Source organism: Globicephala melas, chromosome 15 (genome assembly GCF_963455315.2).
Source record: "Globicephala melas chromosome 15, mGloMel1.2, whole genome shotgun sequence".
Lineage (NCBI taxonomy): Eukaryota > Metazoa > Chordata > Mammalia > Artiodactyla > Delphinidae > Globicephala > Globicephala melas.
Window position 1 is genome coordinate 61,635,204 of NC_083328.1, and position 17,165 is coordinate 61,652,368.

Genomic DNA, 17,165 nt, shown 5'->3' on the forward strand with positions numbered 1-17,165 from the left:
ATCTAGATTCACAGTCGCCCTGAGAGCCATGTACTGTTGTTCCCATTGTATGGAGATGGAGACTGAGGCTCAGAGAGGTGACTTGCCTAAGGCCATGAAGCTAAGAAGTGTCTGAACTGGGATTCAAAGCCAGCGCTACCTGGCTCCAGAGCCCAGGTTCTTACCCATATTTATAGGTGAAAACAAAGACCAAGTTTGTTTTATACATCAGGATCCAGAGAGATCCCAGAGCTCTGTGGCCATTTCACAGATGGAGAGACTGAGCCCTGGGAGCAGCCATTCAGCAAGTCCACAGCAGAACAGGGAGTAGAACTCAGGCCTGCTGCCCCTGGGTCTGACGTTCTCATCAGCCATCCCTCAGGGGGAAGGGAGGATCGAGTGGCGCAGAGGAAGTGGCTGGAGGGAAGGAAAGATGCCAGTTTGACAGGACCAGTGTTTGAATGTTGTGCTGTGAGGGTTTCAGAACCTTCCCCATGGTGTTGCACATGATCCCCCCTCCCCCCTCCCCCCACCAGGTCCTACATCACCCACTTGGTCCTCTGTGAGACTACAGCTTCTGCTGGGAGCCGGTGGCCAAACCAGTGTCTTTGTTGCAGATGGGGGAGTGAGCTCTTCAATGAAGAATTGTGCCCTTCATCTTGTCCCCTGCATTTTATGCCACCATGTAAAATTTGCCATTAATTCCTCAGAATAAAACGAAGTGGCTGTTAATTTTTGATGCCTGGGAAGTAGCCAGCTGAATGCTTTTTTATGCCTGAAACTATTTCCCACCATTAAGAAAGGGTAATAAAAATTTTTCTTTCTCTCTTTGATTTTATTTTTTAATTAGGCCAGAGAGTTTTGGCGGTTCTGCTGTCAGAGCTATTGGTCAGCAGCTGGGAGCCTAGGAAGTAACAGAGAAAGGACACAAACACTCCTCAAACGCCATCCCCACAGCCAGGCCTGGCCTCTCTGAAAACCCAAATCTTATTAAACCTCACATCTTCACCGTTTTTCCAGAAAGGGTGTTTGTGAGAGAAACTTGCAAAAAATTTCTATTCTCTACTTCTTAAATTTTCTTCTTTAAAGCTTCCCTTTGGATCGATCAAGTTTTCTTTATTTAGCTATTTTCATCTATTTGTTTGGAAGTTATGTATGTTACTTTTATTCTGTTTCATGTATCTTTTGCAGCATAAGTCATCCCACATGAATGGCTTAAAACAACAATTTATTATCAATTCTTTTGCTTCACGTGACTGGGGTGTTGAGACAGCTAAAGGGTCCAAAACAGCCTCACTCACGTAACCGGCAATTCGTGTTCGCTGCTGGCCGGGAACTTGATTGAGGCTGTTGGTCGGGTGCCTTGGTACTTCTCTACTGGTCCTTTCCACATTATTGCTTGAAATTCCTCACGGTATGGCGGCTGGATTTCAAGAAGGAGTGTTCCAATAGCTGTAGATAGCTTAAGGTTCAGCCTTGGAAGTTACCAGTATTACTTCTGTATTCTTTTGAACAAAACATCATAAAGCCAGCCCAGATTCAAGGGGTGGGAAAACAGACTGCATTTTGCAATGGTAGGATTTCAAAAGAATTTGTGTCCCATCTTTAATTTTGGTCAATCTAAACATTATTTTAGAGGTTACACTTGAATTTCATACTTGTACTTAACATTACAGATTTCTAACAAAATCCAAAATCGGTAAAAAAACTCAGAATGCATTTGCCTTCCTTCCAAATGTCCTCTTCCCAGCTCCTTTGTTGTTGTTGTTTAGTATTCTGGTTCCATCTTATTTATAAAACCTGAGACTTTAAGTATAATTTTTTTACAATAAAAACTTACTTAGATTTACCATCATGTTTTACCAAAAGCTTTGCTGACCATTTCACCTTGCATTCCACCTCTCCCTCATGGGTTCATCTTCCTTCTTGTCGAAGTGCACCTTTTAATAATTCTTTCCGTGAGAACTTGTGAGTAGTAAACTATTAATCTTGTATGTCTGAAAATATGTTTACTTTGGTCTCACTCTCTAATGGCAGTTTAGCTAGGTATAGAATTCTAGGGTAAGTATTTTTTCACTGTGTTTAGAGATATTATTCCACTCTTTCCAGGTTCCAATGGTTGCTGATTAGAAGTCTGCTTGTTTAATTGTTGCTTCTTTGAAGGGGATCTGTCTTTTTCCCTTCTCTGGCAGCTTTAAAGTTTTCCTTTTTATTCTTAATATTGTTCACTGCAGTAAAGAGTGGATTTGTTTTTAATTATCCCTCTTTGAACTGAGTCTATGAAGACTCAGACCTTTCTTCAATTCTGAAAAATTCATATATATTATATTTTCATATATTGCCTTTCCCACATTCTCTTTATTGTCTCTTATAGGAATTCCTAATAGGTGCATGATGTATTGTCTCATTTCATCTTCCATTTTATTTTATTTATTTATTTTTAGCTGTGTTGGGTCTTTGTTGCTGCATGTGGGCTTTCTCTCTAGTTGTGGTGAGTTGTGGCTACTCTTCACTGCAGTGCATGGGCTTCTCATTATGGTGGCTTCTCTTGTTGCGGAGCACAGGCTCTAGGCACGCGGGCTTCAGTAGTTGCAGCACGCAGGCTCAGTAATTGCAGTGCGTGGGCTCTAGGGCGCATGGGCTTCAGTAGTTGTGGTGCGTAGGCTCAGTAGTTGTGATGCACAGGCTTAGTTGCTCTGTGACATGTGGGATCTTCCCAGATCAGGGATCGAACCTGTGTCCACTGCATTGGCAGTCGGATTCTTAACCAGTGTTGCACCAGGGAAGTCTCATCCTCCATTTTTTATTTATTTATTTATTTATTTATTTTTGGCTGTGTTGGGTCTTCGTTTCTGTGCAAGGGCTTTCTCTAGTTGTGGCAAGCGGGGGCCACTCTTCATCGCAGTGCGCGGGCCTCTCACTGTCGCGTCCTCTCTTGTTGCGGAGCACAGGCTCCAGACGTGCAGGCTCAGTAGTTGTGGCTCACGGGCTTAGTTGCTCCACGGCATGTGGGATCTTCCCAGACCAGGGCTTGAACCCGTGTCCCCTGCATTGGCAGGCAGATTCTCAACCACTGCACCACCAGGGAAGCCCTCATCCTCCATTTTAACCTATCTTTTTGTTTTTGGCTGCCCCACGTGGCTTGCGAGATCTTAGTTCCCTGACCAGGGTTCGAACCCGGTCCCATGGCAGTGAAAACACCGAGATCTAACCATTGGATGACCAGAGGATTCCCTAACTTATCTTTTATATTTCACATCTCTTTATTTCTCTCTGTGTTATATTCTGGGCGATGGTCTCAGAATACCTAGATCTTCTAGGTAACAGCTGTGCCCAGACTACTGTCAAACCCATCTATGGAGTTTATTTTAATTTCAGTTTATCTTAGATAACTTTTTTCCTTCCATAGCCCAGGGTCGGAAATTTACTTCTAGGCTGTAGTGCAGGGTTATTTGGCAGTTTTTATCTAGTCACCATTCAAGGAAGAAATAGCTCATTTCCAACTTCTACTTAATATAGGGAGCCTAGTTCCAACTCCTGGCCTCTCACAGAGTCTAGAGCTTCATCTTCCACCCTCACAGAGACGTTAAAACCCCAGCTCTTTTCAACTGGAAGTCCAGATGTGGCAGCCCTGGGCTGATGTGGTAGCTCCATGAAACTGGCAGGAACTCATTCACCTTTGATTTTCCCACTCCATCCCCTCAGAGGATGCTGTTTACCCTCTTGTTCCACTTCCAGGCATCCCATCTTTGAAATGCCCACTATGGCTTCTGTCTCACCTCACTCACTGTCCAGAACCGGGTCACATGTTGGCCCCTACTTGCCAGGAGAGCTGGAGGAGTGAGTGTTTCCTTCCCACCATGAAACAATCGCGGTTCTCTTAGGAAGGTAGTAGAGCAGGTGTGTGTGGAGCTGCCAACTTGTAACGTCTGCCACGCTGAACATTATCCTCCTTTAGGTGAGGAAGCTCAGAGCGGTGCGGTGATTTACACAGCTCAGATTTAACTGTTCTGAGCCTGTGTTTTTTCTGCTGAGCCCTCCCCACTCTCACCCTGCTCTGACTCAGGGATCCTGGCCTGGATCTTGGCCGCTGGGTTTTCCCTGGTCACAGTGCACTGGCCGTGCATGATGGATGGGGAGGGAGCCTCATTAAACACAGGGTTTTTTTGGTTCCCAAAGCCCACAGGAGCAGCAGGGCCTGGGGATCTGGGAGCAGAGAAGCTGAACAGGACTCCATCTGTCCTGCTCCCTCCCTCCCCCAGCTCTTGCTCAGACAGGCATTTGTCACATGGCAAGAGGGCAGCCTCAGTCACTTCATCTCTCAGCAATTAGGGGGCTGCACATGGGAAGAATAATGCTGGCCACTGGAGAGGGAGAGGCAGTGGGGGGTTATCAGGGGCCAGCACGGCTGGGTGGAGCTCAGGGTTGGACATTCACATCTCTTCCGAGAGGAAAGGAGCTGGCTGACACCTCCCTGCCCCTCAGTGGAGGCCTCCTTATCTCCGCCTTCTGGTTTTTATACCACCTGTCCCTCCCCACCCAACCCAAACCTCTCTGATTGTCTCTCCCCTCCTCGAGCTCCCCACACCTGCCCTGGATCAGTAGCCACGTGCTTTGCTTGGATAATCACACCTGCTTCCTCAGTGCTGCTCTCCCAGTGCTGGTCTTCCCCCATAAACCACCCTCTGCACTGGCCCCTTACAAGTCTGGTCAGATCACAGTCATCTCCTCCCCTCTTTTACATCCTTCTATGGCTCCCTACTGCCTGCATAATAAGCAGTAAACTCAGCCCTGCCGACCTCAGCTCTCGTTCCTCATCCTCTGTACTCTATTTTTTTTTTTTTTTTTGCGATACGCGGGCCTCTCACTGTTGTGGCCTCTCCCGTTGCGGAGCACAGGCTCCGGACACGCAAGCTCAGCAGCCGTGGCTCACGGGCCCAGCCGCTCCACGGCACATGGGATCCTCCCGGACCGGGGCACGAACCCTTGTCCCCTGCATCGGCAGGTGGACTCTCAACCACTGCGCCACCAGGGAAGCCCGTTTGTGTTACTCTTGTTACGCACTTTATTTTTACAAATACTACAAATGCATAATATATTTTTATTGTTTTGCTTTAGATGGTCAAATATATTTTAGAATAATTAAGATTCTGAAACAATAAATTTTATATTTGCTTTCATTTATGCCATTTCTAGCACTTCTCCTTTCTTTGTGTAGATACAAGCTTCTTTCTAGTATCAAACTCCTGCCTGAAGAACTTCCTTTAATACATCTTATAGTGCAGGGCTGTTGGTAATTAATTCTCTGATTTTGTTTGACTGAAGAGGGCTTATATTTCTTTCTCACTTTTTTAAAAAAATTATTTATTTTTGGCTGTATTGGGTCTTTGTCGCTGCATGTGGGCTTTTTCTAGTTGTGGTGAGTGGGGGTTACTCTTTTTTGCAGTGTGCGGGCTTCTCATTGTTGTGGCTTCTCTTGTTGCGGAGCACGGGCTCTAGACGCACAAGCTTCAGTAGTTGTGGCACATGGGCTCAGTAGTTGTGGCTTGCGGGCTCTAGGGCTCAGGCTCATTAGTTGTGGCGCACGGGCTTAGTTGCTCCATGGCATGTAGGATCTTCCCGGGCCAGGGCTTGAACGTGTGTCTCTTGCACTGGCAGGCAGATTCTTAACCACTGTGCCACCAGGGAAGCCCTCTTTCTCACTTTTGAAAGATGTTTTTCCTGGGCATAGAATGTTGGGTTCACAAGTTTTTGTTTTTGTTTTTCTTTCAGCTCTTTAAAGATGTCACTCCACTCCAAACTTAAAAGATGAAAGTTTCTTCAGCACTTTAAAGATATCTGCTCTGCATAGTTTCTGATAAGAAGTCTGCTGTAATTCTTATCTTTATTCCTCTGAATGTGATGTGCCTTATTTTTTTCCTTTGACTGCCTTCAAGATTTCAATATTTTCTCTTTATTTTGGTTTTCATTAGTTTGAATATAACGTGTCCAGGGTTGTATGTTCTTGTTTGTCTGTTTTCTTCCCCCTGCCTTCCTTCTTTCCTTCCTTCCTTCTTTTCTTTCTTCCTTTCTTTTTGGTTTTGTTTAATGTTCTCTGTACTTCTTGGATCTGTGGTTTGGTGTCCACCATTAATTTTGGAAATTTCTCAGCCATTTATCTCTTCAAGTATTTCTTCTGACCCATTCTCTTTCTCTTCTCCTACTGGGATTCACATTACATGTATGTTATATTGTCCCATATTCCATAATATCCCATGATATTGTCCCAAAGCTTTTGAATGCCCTGCTTTGGTTTTCTCCCAACTCTTTTTTTTCTTTTTGTGTTTTAATTTGGGTAATTTCTACTGGCCTGTCTTCAAGTCTGCTGATTCTTTCTTTGTCTGTGTTAAATCTACTAATATGCCCATCTAAGATAATTTTTGTTTCTGTGCCTTTTATTTATAGCATTTCCATTAGATATTTTTCTTATAGTTTTCACCTCTCTGTGGAAATTTTCTATCTGTTCATGCATATTGTCTACTTTTTCCACTAGAGACTTGAACATAGTAATCATAGTTATTTAAGTCATAGTTGTTTATCCTTGTGTGATTAGTTCCAATATCTGTGCTGTATCTGAGTCTAGTTGTTGATTGCTTTGTCTCTCTTTTTTGTGTGTGTGTGATATTTTAATAGTTTATTCAAGAAAGAACAGCTTTGTAGAAAAGTAAATCTTATCTAAGGTCCCAGGATGGGGATTTAAGCAAAATTCATCTACATTGTAACAGTTTTGTTAGCATCTCAGTCTCCAAAGACATTATTCACCAAATAACTTCCCTTTTAGTGAGATACAAAAAACTGAACATGCACATACAATCACACAAGTGCATGTACAAGAAAATTCAGTTACAGATTTAGAACACTGTAACCAGTTTTTCAGACCCTGTTATCTCTATTTTTGTTTCTTTCAGCTATTTGCTCCACTTTTATCTTTCTGCATTTCCCCACATTACTTAAGAGAGTATACATTACATACATGCATACACACATACATATATGTACATACATATACATATCAATATATACATATATGTATATACACACATTCATATATAATATATTTATATTTTCTTTTTTCTTCACAGTTGATGCTGTGATATTAGTTTTATATCAGGTAGTTGTAGATATATTCCTTTTATCATCAGAAAAAAGTTTATGTGCAAAATCTTCAAGTGTTGCCCATGTGAAAAACAATAGCGGGAATTCCCTGGTGGTCCAGTGGTCGGGACCCTGTGCTTTCATTGTCCTTGGCGCAGGTTTAATCTGTGGCTGGGGAACTAAGCTACCACAAGGTGTGGCCAAAAAATAAAAACAAGAAAACTGATATCATAGAGGAAGTAGGATCCATTTGACAATGCAAAGTAAAACTCTCAGCTCTCCAGATCCCCAAAGGGGTCTCAGATCTGTGTGTCTCAGACCCCATTAGTCTGGGGCACACTGGAGGTAACTCATGATTTCACTGGCTGTGCCTCCTACCCACTATTGTGGGGTTTCTGGCCCTTTCCAAACCCCTGGAGGGTCTCATGTGTTGCCCACACACAGTGCTTTCAGCTACCAGGGAATGGCTGTTTATAAGTACTCGGCTCCCTAGGGCACACTTCACAGGCCTGCAGGTAGGTGGCAGTGTGGAGAAACACGGAGGAATGGAGGACGTGGGCCAGAGGGCAGTAAGAACAACAGTTTCTCAGAATGCCCCCTCTCTCATTCAGTCACCACTCTCCTGAACCTTCTTTTGTAGGTGCTCCTTTTTCTTTTTCTTTTCTTTCTTTCTTTTTTTTTTTTTTTTTGCTGCATTGGGTCTTCATTGGTGTGCTTTGTGTTTAGGCTGGGAGCTGGGTTGCTGGAGGGTTTTTTTCCCAATGATCCTGCTCCACCCTCAGGTTTATTTTTTATTTTATTTTTTAAATAAATTTATTTATTTTATTTATTTATTTTTGGGTGTGTTGGGTCTTCGTTGCTGCGTGTGGGCTTCCTCTAGTTGCGGTGAGCGGGGGCTTCTCTTCGTTGCGGCGCGCGGGCTTCTCATTGCGGTAGCTTCTCTCGTTGCAGAGCATGGGTTCTAGGCGCACGGGCTTCAGTAGTTGTGGCACGCAGGCTCAGTAGTTGTGGCTCGTGGACTCTAGAGCACAGGCTCAGTAGCTGTGGTGCAAGGGCTTAGTTGCTCTGCAGCATGTGGGATCTTCCTGGACCATGGCTTGAACCCGTATCCCCTGCATTGGCAGGCGGATTCTCAACCACTGCACCACCAGGGAAGCCCCCACCCTCAGCTTTAGACTTTGCCTACAATCCTGCGCCTCAAAGAGACTCTCCTCTGTGCTCTTGCCCCCCCACCCCACCCCGCCAAGCTGTAACCCACTGCTATCTGTTACTGGGTACTTGTTAGCCTGAGGGTAGAAGGTGCGTGTGGGAGACTGTCCTGATACTGCTTCAGTCTTAGGCAGGTACTGTGTCCCTGGGTCTCTGGGTGGGGCCTTGTTCGTGATCCAGCCCCTTCCTCATATAAGGATTTTTCTATTTTTTTCCTCAGCTGCAGCGGACGATGAGGGCAACAGGATCTGCTGTCCTTCCCGCAATGTCGTATGGCTTTTCCTCCAGCAGTGGCTGCTGCTCCCCTCCTCTAGGCCTGCACCACCAGGCAGGCTTTCTCTGACCTCTCACCCCACTCCCACCCTTCCTTAGAGCACCCAGTGCCGTCTGCAGAGAAGAGCCTTCGAGCGGGTGCAAATTCCCTCATACCAGCCCACACTCAGCCTTAGCAGCTTGTTTAAAATTTTATTTGAATTCTCACCAGTTTGTATGACACCTGGCGTCTGCCCCCAGTAAGCAAGGGCTCATGTCCCATCTTCCTTGGAGGTGCCTGTGTTTCTTTAGATTTCAGACGAGTTGATCTCAGCTCTCTGATAGGTTTGAGGAAAGCTATAAAATACAGATTATCTGGCTTTTTCTTGTTGTAAAGATGGAAGTGATACTCTTTCCAGCTTTCTATGTCCTAAGCGGAAGCTGAAAGAAAAACGGGGACAGTTTTAAACTGTGTCCGTACATTCTTTGAAGGCAACGGGAGTAACTCTGCATGGCTTCTGAGACTGTGATTAAAGGGCAGCACACTTCCACTCTGCTCACTGGAAGGCTTGCCCTGGAGTTCTGAGCTGCCATGTGGAGATCACTGGGCTGTGAGGAAGCCCAGGCCATAGGGGTAGGCCACTTGTGAGCAGTCCAGTTGAAAGTCCCAGGGTTCGGCCAGCAGCCAACATGAATCTCCAGAGGTGTGAGCGATGACACCTCCAGTTTCCAGCCTCCTATCTTCCCAGCTGAACCATGGACATCATGGAGCAGAGAAAAACCATGCCCACTGTGCCCTGTCTGAATTCCTGATCCATGAAATCTATGAGCCTAAGCAAGTAATTGTAGGCCAGTAAGTTTGGGGGTAGCTTGTTACACAGCAACAGTAACCAGAACAGTAACTCATCATCACAGGCTGATTTATTCATTCATTGAGTGCCCGCCCTGGGCCTGATGCTGAGGAGGTGGAGACAAAGGAGGCCCCAAGCCGTTATGCTTTCAGGGCTCACAGTCTAATGGGGAGGCAGACAAGAGGTGAGGGCTGTGATGGGAGTGCAGGGGACTCTGTGGGGTCCAGAGCCGAGGCCCTTGACACAGCCTGCAGTGGGAGGAGGTAGGGCAAAGAAAGCTTTCTGGACAAGGTGACTCCAAAGCTGAGACCCAAACGGTGAAGAATAAAGTGCAGGAAAGAGAGGATGAGGATGAGAATAGCTTGGGCTGGAAGGCCATCAGGCAAGAGATGAGGCACTTTGGAGGGACTTGCCACAAACTTGATAAGGCTGAATGAGAGGGTGAGGGCTTGCGAGGCAAAAGATGAGGTCAGATTTCTGCATCTGCAACCTAAAGAGGTGCCAATTTAACCCACTTATTTACAGATGGGGGAACTGAGGCTCAGAGCAGTGACTTGCCCAAGGTCCCGCAGGATGCAGTAGAGCTAGGATTAAAACCCACGTCGGCCTGACTCCCAAGGCAGCATGAGCCACCTCTTCACACTTCCGAGAGAGACTGGGGGGCTGGAGGCTCAGCTATGGAGTTGTGGAATGTCTGAGCCTTTGGCAGTGCCTGCTGTTTGCTACTTTATGACCCCCCCCGTCTGAGTTAGGGGGTGGTAAGCAGAGAAAGGATGGAGACAGATGACAGCTGGAAGTGGTACCTGAAGGGCAAGGTGGGCCTTGCTGCTACTCTGAATGTGCTCGATCAACTCTAACTAAAATTGGTGCCTGCATGATTCTCAGCTGTTGTATTAACACGTCATGCCTCGGAGGCCAAATTAGCCCCTAATCTAACTGGATGCTTTATTTCTGGCCGTAAAGAAACCTAGGGAGATCGATAATAATAAGAGGGACATTCAGAGCAGTGCGTTGCCTCTTTGGAAACGTGAAGGGAGTTTCTTCCAAATCTGCCAGTGACCAGCCAAGAACAGGTGGGTGAGCAAGTGGACATGATGGCTCTGTCTGTTTAACTGTCTTGGCACATCAAACAGCCATTCGTAGTCCCCACTGCCAGTCTGAGGAACAGGGGGGAAAAGAAATACACTCAGACTGCTCTGCGGGGCCCAACTGTCATCATTAGAGATAACTTAGTGTATTAAGTTGGATCATTAACTAATTGTTGACAAAGGGTGTCTGATGGGTACCAACTATTTTTGTGGCCTGGGAGGAAAACCAGGGACTTCGTGAAATCCTGGAATCTTTGTCACAAATCATTTGGTCATCTATTTACAAGGTCCTTGTAAAGCTTTGGTTCATTTTTTTTTTTGCGGTACACGGGCCTCTCACTGTTGTGGCCTCTCCCGCCGCGGAGCACAGGCTCCGGACGTGCAGGCTCAGCGGCCATGGCTCACAGGCCTAGCCGCTCCGCGGCATGTGGGATCCTCCCAGACCGGGGCACGAACCCGTGACCCCTGCATCGGCAGGCAGACTCTCAACCACTGTGCCACCAGGGAAGCCCTGGTTCATTTTTTTTAAAATTAATTAATTTATTTATTTTTGGTTGCGTTGGGTCTTTGTTGCTGTGCGTGGGCTTTCTCTAGTTGCAGTGAGCGGGGCTACTTTTCGATGGGGTGCGCCGGCTTCTCACTGAGGTGGCTTCTCTTGTTGCGGAGCACGGGCTCTAGGCGCACGGGCTTCAGTAGTTGTGGCACATGGGCTCAGTAGTTGTGGCTTGCAAGCTCTAGAGTGCAGGCTCAGTAGTTGTGGTGCACAGGCTTAGTTGCTCCACAGCATGTGGGATCTTCCCAGACCAGGGCTCGAACCTGTGTCCCCTGCATTGGCAGGCAGATTCTTAAGCACTGCGTCACCAGGGAAGTCCAGCTTTGGTTCTTTTGATGGATATAAAGTACAATGGAGCTAGAAGATCCCTCCCTATGATCTATTGATTTAGGGTCTAAAGTTTAGATTAATGGTTTTATTTCATGTGATAAATCTTATCCCTTGGTAGTGCTGTGTTGAGAAGGATCCTGAGGTTCTTTCCAGCCTTAACAGGAAAGAACACTGCCATTGACAGATTGTCTAGGCTTGGACCCAAGGGGCTTTGAGCCCAGGGCCCGAAGTTTGTGACTATCAGGAGGCTTGGGCCCAGGGACCCCTAATTCAAAGATCTTTTAGAACAGAAATACCTGGCTCTCAATTTTAAGTTGCTTCCTGATTGGGATTTTTTTTTTTTTTTTTTCTGATTTGGATTTTAACATCTCCATTATCACAAAAACCCCTCAGTAAAGCCTGGTTACACATGACTATCTGTGTTCAAGGTGTTCTGGGGGAGGATGAGGGGGCTGTGTCTGGGCATGGGGTGATGCTGAAAAGAGGGAAGTCTGCAGCCAGAGGGAGGGGGGCTTGGTCCCTCTGGATCTTTTTGCAGGGTCCAGGCCATATTTTCAAGACTCCTATTAAAAAGCCCCACTTGATCTTGAAGAAGGTCCTTTAACAAGGTGCATTTCCCACTCCTAGAGTAAAGGAACTTCTTGCTTTCAAATGTTAAATAATTCTCAGGTGAGCTGTTGGAACTCATTACTTCAGAGGCTTCAGCTCTGGGTAAAAGTGTTGCTGGGAGTCATTCCAGCAGAAATCACCAGATGGGTGGACGTTTTACTATCTGAACTTTGCCCGGGGGGCAGAGGTGGAGGGAAGAAGGAAGGAGGCTAATACACACCTACTGTGTGCAGCTTCTGTGCCAGGAGCTTTAGAACTCTACTCATCTTCACCCAAACCTTTGTAGAGAAGAAAGTTGAGGTTAAGAGAGGTTAAATGACTTGATCAAAGTACACAACTAGTATGTGGTGGAGCCAGAATTTCAACCTGGGACTGTCTGATATCAAGACCTGATGACACTAACTCTTAAGAGAAATGACAGACGACCTATAAGAAAGAAGAAGTGGAAATAAATGTTTAATGTATACAGAGTTTCAGTTTTGCAAGATGAAAAATGTTCTGGAAATGGATGGTGATGATGGTTGCACAACAGTACTGTACTTAATGCCACTAAATTGTACACCTCAAAAGTGCTTAAAAAGGTAAATTTTGTGCTATGTATATTATTATGAACTAGTTGTGTTCCCCCCAAATTCATATGTTGAAGTCCCTAACCTTCAATGTGATGGTATTTGGAGGGGGTGAGGCTTTTGGGAAGTAACAAAGTTTAGATAAGGTCATGAGGGTGGGGCCCTCATGATGGGATTAGTGTCCCTGTAAGACAAGATGCCAGAGAACTTGATTCCTCCCTCTTTCTCTGCCATGGGAGGATACAGCAAGAAGGCAACTGTCTGCAAGCCAGGGAGAAGGTCTTCATCAAGAAACCAAATCTGTCAGTACCTTGATGTTGGACTTCCAAACCTGAAGCACTGTGAGAAATAGATTTCTTTTTTTTAAATTAATTAATTAATTAATTAAATTTTTGGCTGCATTGGGTCCTCGTTGCTGCATACGGGCTTTCTTTAGTTGCGGTGAGTGGAGGCTACTCTTGGTTGTGGTGCACGGGCTTCTTGTTGCAGTGGCTTCTCTTGTTGTGGAGCACAGGCTCTAGGTGCACGGGCATCAGTAGATGTGGCATGCAGGCTCTAGAGCGCAGGCTCAGTAGTTGTGGCGCATGGGCTTAGTTGCTCCGCGGCATGTGGGACCTTCCCGGACCGGGGCTTGAACCCATGTCCCTTGCACCGGCAGGCGGATTCTTAACCACCGCACCACCAAGGAAGCCCAAGAAATAGATTTCTGCTGTTTAAATCACACAGTCTATGATATTTTGTTATGTCGGCCCAAGCTGAATAATATATGTATTTATTTTAATATATATATTTTATCTTAAAAAAAAAGAGAAAGAGAAAGGAAGGAAGGGAGGAAGCAAGAAGAAATGTCACTAGGTTAGGAAGTAGCAGCCCTAGATTTAAGTCTGAGCTCTGCCATGAACTGGCTGTGTGACCTCAGACAAATGGCCTGATTGCTCTGTTTTTTCAACTATGGCTGATGATGCTGAAAGTTTGGCCTCTGTGCACTGGTGCCAAATCGAATCTCAGAGACAGAGTTTCGGGTGAAGTAGAAAAGAATAACTTTATTGCCTTGCCAGGCAAAGAGGGGTACAGTGGGCTTGTGCCCCTCAAAAGCTGTGTGTCTCAACCCGGGGGCATTTGGTGAGGAATTTTATAGTAATGGTTCTAGGGTGGACTTGCTGATAAGGATCAGGGTGTGTGCAGGGCCTGCACTCCTTTCATCTGTCTCAGGCATCTCCTAATAAGCTTTTCTTGTTCTTTTAATCTGGCCTCAGGTGATTTCCTGATGAGCTTCTATGGAATGAAGAATGTTGACATCTTCTATTTGTTGGGGGTTTTAGTTCTGTAAAGGAGCTCAAAGATATTGTTATGCGTATCCCTTGAGGTGGAACCAGGACCCTGCCCCAAGGCTGCACTATTGTTTCTTGGCTGGTCCTCCCTTGTTTCTGCATCCCCTCCCTTCCCTGATTAGCAACTGATGGAATCTGGAGTCTATTCCCTATAAACAAGAAATGGGGCAGAAAGTCTTCCGTGCCCAGGAGCCCCACAGGGTCCTGCTTGGTTTCAATGGGAGGCAGGCCTACCTGTACTGGACGCTGACTGTTTGGATGTCCGGTATTCCTACTTCCTTCTGGAATCTGTACCTCCATTCTTCCAGGAATTCCCTTTCCTCTCTGGTCTAACTTTGTGGTTCTAGCTGGAGCCCATGCTTTTATATAGTCTGTCTTCTTGGTCACAGCTGAGTAGCCCAATTACTGGTGGCATCCGATCCAAGTTGGGCCAGTCAGAGTCCTTTAATCAGTAATGGAATGAGTCAGCTCCTCTCTCTGGTGTGAGAAGAGAGGGAGGGGATCTTGGTGACCATGGTAGTATCTGAAGTGAGAGAGAAAGAATCTGATACATTGAGAAGCAGAGAGAAGAGAGTGGTTAAGGGAATCCTAGTGGCTTTCAGTCCCAGGTACCAGGTACTGGGAGGTACAGGTATGTCCCTCTTCAGCAAGAGGTCTGGTTTGTTACTCCATCTTTGCATTCCATGAGCTGATCAGTCCCTCTTTCTCTTAAGGTGGTCAGCGTTCTTCAGAGGAACAGAACCAATAGGATATATATATATATATATATATATATATATATATATATGTATGAGAGAGGGATTTATTATAGGAACTGGTTCCCACAGTTGTGGTAGCTGAGAAGTTCCAGGAACCAGGAGAGCTGGTGGTGTAATTCAGTCCAAGGCCTGAGAACTGAGGGGGTGGGGTCACTGATGGTATGAGTCCCAGTGTGTCTGGATGCCTGAGAACCAGGAGTGCTGAAGTGTTTGGGCAGAGGAAGTGTAAATGTACTCTACCTCCCTCTTTTTGTTCTATCCAGGCTCTCAGTGGATTGGGTGTTGCTCACCACACTGGGAAGGGCCATCTGCTTTACTCAGTTCACCAATTCAAATGCTGATCACTCCCAGAAACACCCTGACAGACACACCCAGAAACGGTTTTATCAGCTATCTGGGCATCCCCTAGTCCAGTAAAGTTGACACACAAAACTAACTGTCACAGCCAGTGTGGACTGGGCTTCTGTTGCTTATTCTGGATAATACACTTACTGTTACCTGAAAAACTGGGTTTGCCTCTTGGTGGCTGTCAAGGCAAAGACACAGCCAAGGCAGAGATCGGGAGAAGGAAGGACTTATTACTTGCAGCCAGTAAGGAGAACACCGGGGATCTTTCCCAAAGCAGTGTCTCCCTGAGCAGCACAACCGGGGAAGTTTTAAGCTCAGGGTACATGCATGAAGGGGCTTGAGCAGAGGAGAACTCAGCACAGGATCGGGGCCAAGGTCGACAGAGTCCAAGCTTTAGTTGACTGAAGTCACGAGGGTCAACGTCATCATTCCATCCTCCACCCGGGTGGGGGGCCTTAGTCCCTGCAGAGCGCAAAGACTGTGTCAGATTGTTAGGTACATCCCGAGAGGAGGAGCCAGGACTCGGTTTTATCACTGAGCTATTGTTTCCTGACTGCTTTTCCTTTGTTCCTGCATTCCCTGACTTCCCTCGAAATCGGTGATTACTGAGACTTGTTCAAGGGCAAGCATTGTGGCCAGCCTTAGACCACAAAATGGCTTCTCTTATGTCAAGAAAGCCATGCCTGTTTCTCTTTCTCTGGGGACCCCCTACCCTGTCTACTTACATTACTGGCTATGGCTGAGGAGGAATGTGAGGGCCTGGGGAGGGGGGGAGGCGGAAGTTCTGGCTACACTGTAGTGCACTGTGCCTATTTGCCGGGACCTTCTCTGTTCTTACGGAGCCATAGCCATACTGAAACCGTGCACCTCACATTGGGACCTGAGCCCACGCGGCTGGGACTCCAGCCCGGCCAATGAGAGACAAAGTGATAGGTAAGAAGTGTATTTATTTAGAGAGAAACACACTCTACAGACAGAGTGTGGGTCATCTCGGGTGGGAAAGGCACCAGGGTATGGGGTTGTCAGTTTTCATAGGAGTGGGTAATTTCATAGGCTAATGAGTGGGAGGAGCATTCCAGCTATTTCAGGAAGGGGTGGGGATTTCCAGGAATTGATCCTTAGAGTCTGTCTTGGAACTGTCATGGCGCCTGTGGGTGTGGCATTTAGTTTGCTGATTGAGCATATGCTGAGGCCCAAGGTCTAGTGGAAAAAGTCAACTTGTCCGCCATCTTGGATCCATTTGGCTCTAATCAGTTTATGTCATGTCCTCGGGTTATGTCACTCTTTCAAAGGTTGTGCCCTGCCTCCTTCCCACCTGTTTCAATACCCACCCTGTCCCTGAGGCCCAGGCTTCAAATGAACACACCCTCTGCACCGGGGGAAGTTGAGGCAGGGCAGAGTAATACTGCTAACGCTTAAAAATACCTGCTGCTGAAACCTGCCCAGCAAGTTTAAGAGTCCACACTCAGAGCCCCTCTCTAGCCAGCTGAGACTCCAGGATGGAAAGCCTAAAGCACAAGTGGGCATCCCAGGTCATTCCTGCTCCCAGGCTGGGACCTGGGAGGACCCTGATCCTCCAATCAAGTTTCCCTGTCTGAGCAAAAACATTTCCTTGGCCACCTTGCCCCACTGACTGAGATTCTGCCGCTGTCACCCACACTTCCCCAGCTTCTAGGCTGAAACGTTCCTCATCTATTCTAATCCTCCTTCAGACACTTGAATCTCTTCTATGACACTGTTGAGAAGGAATCATCCAGTCTCTGCTTGAATACCCCTGGCCACGAGACGCTTCCTCTCTCCTGGAACAGCCTGCTCCACCAGAGGACAGCTCTGTCCCTCTGAGGTTCTCCTTACACTCATAGCTGTCATCTGTCTCTCTAAGGCCACCTCCTGCCCCCAGTCCTGGGTCTGCCCCCAGGGATCATCCAGAAGTGATCTGTTCCTCCCACATCTCTACGCTCACAAGGATAAATTGTTCCTAATAAGACAAGGTATCTGTCATTTCTTTTTTTTTAAATTCCCTTTTTAGAATATGCCCCCCCCTTTTTTTTTTAAAGTAGAAAAGTAATCCATGTGCATTATGGAAGGTTTGGGAAATGTATAGCAAAGTAGAAAGAAGATAAAAATTACCTGTGATTTCACTTCCTAGAAACA